At 44.3% G+C, this 9399-nt stretch overlaps 1 pseudogene; it reads right to left on the reverse strand.

The window, feature by feature from the left end:
• Positions 1-7956: 7956 nt before the first annotated feature.
• LOC144798010 (uncharacterized) lies at positions 7957-8604 on the reverse strand (annotated as a pseudogene).
• Positions 8605-9399: the final 795 nt, after the last annotated feature.

Consider the following 9399-nt stretch of genomic DNA (forward strand, 5'->3'; position numbering starts at 1 on the left):
TGAAACAATCACGATGAAACTTCTTCAGGAATTCTGGTTTAACTCACCAGTGGTCAGTGTTCTCATTCTATATGCTATGTGATTTGATTTTGTCTTACCAAACAACTTGTTTTATGAGTGTGATCATGTCTGTATTTAAGACTTTGTAGTTAATACTTACAAATAATATATCTTTTTTTTGGCACACTGTTGCCACAGCCAGTTTCTATAGTGGCTCTGCATTTTGGCGTGGAAAGTATTCACAGATGAAACTGACGTCAGTGCATCAGAGGGTGTCTTTTATGACTGTGGTGACATCGCATGCATGGACGACATCCACTGCTGACGCGCAGAGGTACTGCTGTTGAAACATTCCCGGATCCAGTGTGGCACCTTGAGAGAATTCCAACTTAAATAATTTGCGGCTAAATCATTTCTCTACCAGATAAGGTGTTACCGAATGTAAGTAACTTGCCCATCAAGTGCCCACTCGAAGGGGCACCACAGGCAATGAAACACGTGCATAACGTAGGTAAACCAGGCGGGTCAGAATGATACTCCAAAGAATCGTATCATGCACTCACGGCACAGTTGGACTGGTAATTCCATTACCAGTAGACTTCAGAATGGAACATTCATTGTGGAGTAGCAGAAATAGAACCCAAATTAGGCCTGGGGGGTATACTCCACTCTGTTCGCGGAGTTTGCAGAGTTATCTGCACCCCACACTCAGCGGAGCTCCCAGAGTGCAGAAAACTCTGCTCCACGTAGTGCAGCTTAGTTTTTTCCCCGCTCACGCAAGCCATCTTTAAGTTGGCAAGCACGAGTTGCCACTCAGGTGGTATTTCTACCCGAGTGGCAGGAAGATCAGTGCGAACGGCGTACTTCACCGCTTGTGGAACTCCACAGAGTTTTTATGTCATCATCATCAACTTTATTCACATTTAATAAATGCAAAAAAGTACATACAAAACAATATGATATATAACATAATAGAGGACCAACATAGCAATAATTATCAGTTAATAAATGTCTTGAATATTAGAAAGTTATTTAAAAAAAGCAAATTTCTGCATAGCGGAACTCCACTCAGGCCTTACCAAAATGCTGCAAATGAGAAATAGCACCAAGGGAATGCCTCCAAAAAACACTTGAAAACAGGGAATGTATAAAGGCGAGTATCACTCACACAAAATTCTGGAAGGTACAGTCTTGGTTGATTTAAAAGAAGTGTGCTATATCGGCAGTTTTGGAAGCATTAAAGATGCGAAGCACAAGCTTGCCAAAATGCAGTATGAGATTTGTGCTTAAAAGTGCCTGTATTTTGCTGTATGTCCTTTCAACCTGCAATTCAAATATTTCTGTAAAAGCCACATCTTTTTGAAACAATAAGGCTTTGAGTCGGCGGAGCTTGTTGAAATCTGCCTTCAAAGTTGATATTGAAGGCCATAACGAAATATCAGAAACCCCCTGCGTTTGAGGGAAAAACACGTTATTGCAGCAAGTCACTATCTGGGAAAGAGACAGGACATACAAGATTCGGGCCATCATCCCATAACCATCTTGGCCAATTAACATCAAATAACTTCCATCAGGAGGATAATAATGAGGGGGAGAATTGAAGGGGCTAGTATTCCTTTTAGAAAGCAGGCCACTGAAGTATTGCATGCTCCTTGAATGGTAATGTGCTTACAAACAAGTGAATGGCTGACAGAAGAAATGCATTCATGTCTAGTAAGGAATACCTCTGTCCGCCCATTCACATCAGTAATCAAAAGTAAGTGATCACAACTTGTTGATAAAGCTCCCTCCCAGGTCTTCATATTACCTACCAGGACATGCTTCATTCAAGATGTAAACTGGAATGTTGAAATTGGCAAATATATTACCCCATGTATTAACCACACTGCGAAGGGTGTTTTAGCTACTGTGAAAGGCAGTTCTAACTTTTAAATGTGTAACATTGTCTGAGTGGCAACCTTTTTGGCCATGAGTACCTGTTTATGTGTTAGGTTGAAAGGCAAGAATAGGTTGTTTTTTAATGTCCTCCTATCACCACAGTGTCTGCAATTCTCAGACTGACTGACCCATTCTAACCACCACTCGGTCTATTGCATTCACATTTGTTTCCACCACACTGATCCAGCATACTGGGGTATCACCTTAAGTGGTGCCTTGGTGTAATCAATGGACCGCTTGTTCTATCTGCAGTTCTTCTCTCAAGAACACTTCATCTGATAAACTCAGCCCATACCACAGACATCCTTCCTGGGGTGCTTTCCATGTGCAGGCGACAAGTCCATTTTGCCGCATCAATCCTGTTTATTACACTCGGACGTGAAGGATCAATCCAGTGTTTACATATCTCCCACCTGGCTAGCAGTATCAGATACAAAAATGAGGCCGCTTCGATCCCTTCTTAGTGTCCTACGTGTAGTATTATCAACCCCCAAGAAAACTAATACGGAATTTAATGCTATGGTGACTCCCAGAATTTCTTTTAAAATGGACTCAATATTTGCCCAGAATACCTTAATCCTAGGACAAGTGAAGAAGACATGTTCTTCGTCAGCTTTCAAAAAGCCACATCTTCTGCACCTGGGAGTGGGCTGTGTAACAAGTTAGCAATATTTGGGGGGGGCAGTATAGTCTATTGATGGGGAAAAATGATTTTACTTTAGATTTGCAGGCTTGACGACCGAGTATAACAATTTCAAGGAGGTTGTAAGTCCACCCCCTGGAAAGTATCCTCCCTATTCTTATATGGTGCCATTATGTTCTTATTTGCAGCTTCCAGGAGCTTCTACTACTAGGTGGCTACTTCCTTCCTATTAGATCTCACATCCGGAAAGAGGATTCAAATTCCCAGTCCCCCGCTGTCGCTGAGGTCAAGGTTGCAAGCCAGGATGACAACTGCACATATCTGAATTTAGAAAGGCTAACCCCAATTTTGACTTTCAAGACTTCCCATGGTAAAATTCCTTGCACTGTCATCAAGTCCCCCCAAGTCGCCATCCCTGCCCTCCTATTATGAGACTCAGCCCATCCTTCATGCATTCTGGGGTGCCAGGAGAATCCCATGTAGGATTGAAATCAGAATAATATCCTATATTTATTGTCTTCCTCACCCTCCACCAAAGTTTTGTGCTGTCTTTAGAACCTTTAGTCGGACCGTCCTAAAAACCTTTGGGCCCCAAACTTGTACAAAAACCCAAACTCTCTATACTCCCTTATCATTTTGTGTAAGAGCTTTCCCCATGTTGCACTGTCTGGTTTTCCAAGGAGCACCAGAAGGTTTTTAACCTGAAGTGCTATGCAGTATAAGTTTAAATCAGGTAGGGCTAAACCTCCCTTCTGAGCTTACGCCTCAACTTCTTCCATGCCAATCTTGACCCACAGTTAGCCAATATAGAGCTGGTTTTTTCCTCCTGAATATTGTCAATAATTGATCTTGGGAAGGTGAGGGGAATGCAGTTAAATAAATACGTAAATTTGGGGAGGATCGACATCTTAATAGGATTCACCTGCCCACAGATTCAGTGGCAGGTTCTTCCATCTTAACAACATGGTATCTACCTCCTTAGCCACCATTTTCAAATTATAAACTAGTATTTCCTCCACTGGATTGACAATAACAATCCCAAGATATTTGAACTCTGCAACATACTTCCCCCCTCCAACCTTCTAAGTTTTAACACATTACCTCCATCTATGAGTTGTACACCAAGTACCCTGAAAAAATCACCAAACTCTACCACCAACCCCTCCACCCCAGGTATAGATCAGACGTATAGATTATCAGCTCATCTGCATATAACGCAACCTTACTACTAAAATGGAGGGGGGGGGGTAAAATGGATGACATGGTTGTCTTTCCTTAGCAGTTGTGCCAATGGCTCAATATAACTGTCAAACATAAGAGGTGATAGAGGGCACCCCTGCCTAGTACCCCTTTGAATGTTAAAACTTCTGGTCAAAGAGCCATTGAGGAGAATTATAGCTGATGAGTTTTCATACAGCGTTCGGAGTGTGGAGATAAAACCTAGACTGAATCCCATTACATCTAGGACCATCCATAGGTAAAACCAACATACTCGATCGATTGCCTCAGCGGCATCAAATGTGACCACAACCAGGTGAATCGAACAAGCGATGTTGAGACCGATTTTTACTATTAGTTGCTGCGTATGTTCTTTAATTTGCCTCCTTGGCACAAATCCTTTCTGAATAGTTGCATAGAATTTAAGTAACACCATGGCACGCAGCCATTTTTTAGGGCCTGAAGTATCCAACTAAACTTCATAATAAATCTAGGCTGACTTTGTCCACGGTGTAATAAAGACATATTGTAGAAAAGTAGGATCTTTCTGTCATGGTGGCCCCCACGTTTTGCCTAGTGTCAGTTTGTTTAGACTGTAGTACACTGGGTTCTTGCTGTTTGGGACCCCAGTGTCTGTGTTCTCTCCCCTAAATTAACTTTGTAAGAACTTTGTGCACCCCACAATTGCCATACTGTTATATCACTATAAGTCCATAGTAGATGGTACTGAGGTACCCAGGGCATTAGTACACCAGGGGTCTCCCATGGGCTGCAGCATGTATTATGCCACCCATGGGTGCCCGTGCAAACTGTGTCTACACTACAGGCCTGCTATTGCAGCCTGTGTGAAATGGTGCATGCATCTTTCACCACAGATATAAAGTTTAACTTATATCCCGGTCACTGCACTTAAGTCCAATAAGTCATCCGTAATTTAGGCCCTTCAGCCCAAGGGCAGGGTGCATGGCTCTAAGCATGAGGGGGGCCCTGTATGAGCAGAGGTACCCCTACCAACCCAGGCTCCATTTTGTGGGCTTTGTAAGCGTGGGGAAGCCATCTTAAGGAAGGTAGTGGGAACTGGTCAACATGAGATTTCCAACTACATAATGGCTTCCCCCAACCTAGTAATGTTTGGTATTAACATGTTAGGCTCATGCAACTATACTGATTCAGTGTTCGATGCATGATACCATGTACTGGGGGGCTCCTTAGAGGACCCCCCATACCTACCTGTGTACCCTTGCAGGGTCTGCATGCCAGCCAGTGCTGCCGCCGACCCCAGACACTGTTCTGCCCTCCTGCTGATGAGCCTAACTCTGGCAGGGGAACGCAGATCAAAGGATTTCCTGTAGAGGAGATGTGTAGCCACCTCTCCTTTAGAAATAGGTTTGTCCGGGCTAGGGTGGGGGTGCTCTGCGTGCCTCCAGTCTGCTTTGAAGGGACATTTGGTGCCCTCCTTAAATAAACTGGTTTGCCCCAGTTTAGGCCCCCTTAGCTGCCGCTTTGGTGCAAAACCACACAAAGGACAGAGGAGTGATTACCCTCCTGTCCAGCTCCTCCCCCAGGAAGGTGCCCAGAGCTATTTCAGGGGGCCACATGATTCTGCCTCTTGAAAGCAAGATATGCAGAGTCTCCTGGGAGCATCTGACTGGTCAGTCCACCAGAGTAGCGATCCCTGACCTACCCCTCCCATTCGGTGGGCACCACAGAAGCTGTACAACCCCATACTGGGTTACTTAAAGGCTCCCCTGAGGGTGGGACCCTAGATTCATCTGGACAAGTATTTTGCTGCAAGACTTGTCTTCAGGATCCTCCACAAGACTATTCTGCAGCTGGATACAGGACTCTGCTTTTGAGCAGGGCTGGGCTGCTTCTGGTATGAAGACTCCTATTGCAACTTCATCTCCTTGCTTTGCAACCATCCTACACCTCCATGACTGTGCATCCTCCAGGGTCACAAGGACTCTGCGTGCATCAAGGAAAGCAAGAAGGAATCACTCTTGGAGTGAAGGAGTCTCTCCCCTGCAGCCGCAGGCACCTTGATGACCGGCTTATGGATCCTGCTGTCCCACGGGCACTTCAAGGCTCTGAAACACATGTGGTCGTTTGGTAACTCTCCCGAGGCCTGACTTGTCTTCTGTGCAATTTGGAAGACTGCAATCCCTCCTGGAGCTGCTGGAACCAAATCCCTGTGCACTGCATCTGTTTGCCATTACCGAGGCTTGTTGGCTCTCCAGTCCAGAGGTCTTTGAGCTCCAAAAAGAATCAGCCTCAAATATCACCCTGCTGCAAAGTGACGTCCTCACTGCATCTCTTGCGAAGTGAGCATTCATCTTCGTGCGGCTGAGGCCTCCCTGCGACTCCCTGTGCCTTCTGCCAGAGGGTCTTTCTAGGGTCTTTCATTGATTCCTGCTTGCAGAGGGAGTGTCCCTAACTTACCTGTGGTGGGTGAGTTCCCTGGACCATGCTGGTTCTCCTTTCTGCAATGCTTTGCCATGGCTTGTTGATGGTCCTGTTGGCCACTGACCCTCCTACAATTCGTCAACTGTCGTGGGACAGCTCGTGGACAGCTTCTTTGATCCTGCAACATTGCCTTGTGTCCACAGCTGCAACTCTAAGACCTCTATCCTACTGTTTATTATACCCCAGAGAAGGGTGGGCGTTTTGCTCCTGCACCTCCTGGACAACTCTGGGTTGCTTGGACTCTGTCCCCTATTTCGTCATGTGCTCCCCATCTGGAATCCACACCTAGGTTTCACTGACCTGGTCCACTGGTCACAGTAGCAGCTGGACATCCCAAGATCCCCATTGACTTCAGCAGGCGGTTCCGCACCATTTCACACCTATGCACCCTGGTGTAGGTATCCTGCTTCTCTGGGTATCCACAGTGGGGCTGCTCTCCAACCTCCCCAATTCCAAAGGGTTCCCTCGGGGTCCTCTGGGAAGAGTCCTGAATACTGAAAATTCTTGCTACGACTTTCCCATGTTATCCTCTGGACACTTATCTGGGGTATCATCACCTCTGCACCCGGGTGCCTAGGGACTCTTAGCTACTTAGCTTTTGTGGTTCCGTGCTTCCTCTGGCCTATTGATCCTTGGCTGATAGTCTTGGTTAGATACCCTTTTCGCATTCCACTTACTCCGTATTGGTTTGCCACCCCCCCCCCCATAGGGGCCCTTGTGTTTATATGTGTTTACTTACCTGTTTAGCTGATGTATTTGCTGTGTATGCATTTCTCCAGGTTGGAAATATACCAAAGTAGTTTCGTGACTGGTTCAGTAATAAATATCACCTATTTTTTTTAATATTAGTGTTTTTCTTTTCTGTGTGACTCTCACTGATTGATGTGTGGTAAATGCAACTGCTTTACACCCTGGATAAGTCTAAGCTGCTCCCCACAGCTACCCCTTGAGAGCTTTGGTTATCAGGGATCTATTGTGCTATCACTAAGGTTGTCTGGACACAGTGCAGGGTGTATCACCAGGAGGTGTACGCCATATACTGAGCCAGCCTCCTAAACATGTCATTTTGTCTATCAAATCAGATAGATCAATGTCTTCTGACAGGAGGGAGAGATGTTGTTTTACTGCAGACAGTGCGGAATGTTTCAACCATTGTTAATACAATTTACCTACCGAATAGGTGGTGACTATTCCTGAGTGTTGAGACTGGGAACAATGAGGGTCAGGTCTGCTTGTCTTAAACCCCAGTGTGGAATTTAAAAAATGAGCATAACAACCATTTGTGTCCACTGGCCACAATAACCACCCTTTTGGACATGACTGTGGAGTTAAATGTGCCATTCTGCACAATACTATTGAGCTGTTCTGCACCACAATTTGTTAAATCTTGGCAATTAACAAATCGGGCAATGGAAAGAATATTGAGTGAATTCATGTCTTTAATTTAGCGAGTCCTAAGCAAGTAGTCTGTTGAACCGTGTCATTTAGAAAAATCATTTGTGTTGGAAATAAGCAAGCTCTAAATAAGGTGTCTGTTCCTTGTACCTGCCAATGTTTGGCACCCCAAATTGATTTATTACAATGGCGTTCTTCCAATTTTCATAGCCTTTCAAGGCTCATGTGTGACAAACAAATCTGTATATATTAGCTTGGTTTACGTCAGCATATATTTCTTTGCTGGTGTGGGGACAAGTTCAAAATAAAGAGACTTTAGTTCTAATGAGTCCTGGCCAGAAATATATTTTGAGCTGCCCTTGTGGGAGAGTAGGACAATGTTCCCACTGTGTGTAATTAAAAAGTGTGTGTTGAACACTAGCTTAATGTAAATAATGATGTCCATAATGATAACAGAATATTTCAGAGTAGTTAGCAGAATGTAGATACAGGTCTTCACTTTCAAAAACAGTATAATATTCCAGCTCCAAGAGCATGGAGTTAAGTGTCAACATCCCAGTCATCAGAATGTAGCTCAGGCACAATAATATCACCCATTGACACTTTGAAGTCATAAGGAATCTGCAAAATCTCTGTAGGACCAAAAATATCATAAAGGGCCTTATCCTAAACAATTCCATCAGTTACTGGGACAGCTGAAATGTTCACAAGGGACAGGTCTCTTTTCAGTTTGTGAAGATGAGTTGTCTACCAGTTCTATGACAGAGGGTTCTGGGAGATAATGGCCATTTATTAGCAAGAGGAAAACAGTCACAAATATAATCCAAAGAAATAATGAAAAAAAACAAGGAATGTGTTATCCAAACATATGTCCAAGGAGGGACCAGATAAATTTGTTTCAGCCATGAAAGGAAAACACAGGTTTGTGTAGGCGGAGTGTCTAGCATGGTGGAACTGTCAAAAGTTGGATGAAAATTATCTGTTCCCACATAATAACCAGATGCAGCTTGTTGGAAAACAGAAGCCACAGTTGTAGTAAGAGAACTGGTATATTCCACAAGGGGTGGAACATTATAAATTATATCATCTGCAGGAGATGCAGTAGCAAGTACAGTTCTCACTTACATCTTATGGCTGGCATCAACTGAAATTCATTCACCAGATGAGGAGAAACAGCTTCAGTGTTGCTCACAAGCTGTAGAGGAATTTCCTGTGTGGTAGCAAATGAAAGTAGGGAACTCCCAAGAAATCCTCTGTGCCTACTGTTTAGAATCGGCCACAAGATGTAACTTGAGGTGATCAATGGAGACAAAACTACTGTCTTTAAAACCACAAGTGGTGGCAATATGGCAGTTCTTTTATCTTGAATGCCAAGGACAGGCATCAGTGCAGGGTACGATGGGCCACATTCCTTCTTTGCAATCTTTTCATGAACAAGATCTCCAATTTGTGGAATTCAGCCAGAAGGTGCCGGCTGCTCCTTGATTTCTGTAGAGGCAGACGTCTTCAACAGTTTGTTAGATTGGCCGTTACGGAAGTGTTGCAAATCCTGTAAGACAGCAGAACGATCCTTTGCATCAAAGAGCATGGCTGCTACCACAATGTCTGTACCATCAAGGTCAGGAACATACATCTTGATGCCAAAAAGAACCTCATATGGGATCCCGCAAACTCCTAGATCGGTTAGGGAGATTGTTGTGTGCCCTTTGTACCCCATATAAGTGATGGATCCAGCTACGCAC

This window comes from Lissotriton helveticus, chromosome 12 (assembly GCF_964261635.1).
Source record: "Lissotriton helveticus chromosome 12, aLisHel1.1, whole genome shotgun sequence".
In the NCBI taxonomy this organism is placed as follows: Eukaryota; Metazoa; Chordata; class Amphibia; order Caudata; family Salamandridae; genus Lissotriton; species Lissotriton helveticus.